Source organism: Photinus pyralis, unplaced genomic scaffold (assembly GCF_008802855.1).
Source record: "Photinus pyralis isolate 1611_PpyrPB1 unplaced genomic scaffold, Ppyr1.3 Ppyr1.4_LG6, whole genome shotgun sequence".
In the NCBI taxonomy this organism is placed as follows: domain Eukaryota; kingdom Metazoa; phylum Arthropoda; class Insecta; order Coleoptera; family Lampyridae; genus Photinus; species Photinus pyralis.
The window spans coordinates 46,402,052-46,402,615 of record NW_022170663.1 but is presented as its reverse complement, the minus strand read 5'-3'; positions in this window follow the sequence as shown (position 1 = coordinate 46,402,615).

Genomic DNA, 564 nt, shown 5'->3' with positions numbered 1-564 from the left:
TATTAGAAAAAAACGGGAGTTTCCACTCCTGCTTACTAAAAATAGGGAATTGCATAGGAAAATTCGCTCTAGTAAATTCAATCCAGGAAAATTTATTCGCCAAAAGAAGTAGTACTTGCGTTTGTTATATTGGAGCGTGCCCAAATCCGTGAAAGATTTCGGGAAAGATGTCGGTGATTGGAGCAAATTAAACAGCAATGAATTTTGCTAGAGACAAATGTTTCGTAATCCAAATTTCAGGGGGAAACAGTATTTGGGAGCTAGACAAATGGATTATTTTATTTGATTCATCATTAAATTGTCTCTGTGTATTTAAAAAATTGACAGACGCATGAGGCTACCCCAAGGAAATTAAGGAAATTGGTGGGATCTCGATTACTGCATTACTTAGTAAATCATGAATCAGCAAAGAGATGGGGCGAGTAGTTTAAGGAACATAAAATCGATAATAATTCGATATAAAATATTTGTTAGAGAATATTCTACAGGCGGGTGATCATGGACAGGTTCCGATTTTATGTGGTCATGGACTAATATAATTTGCTCTGGTCATTTTGTTATAAA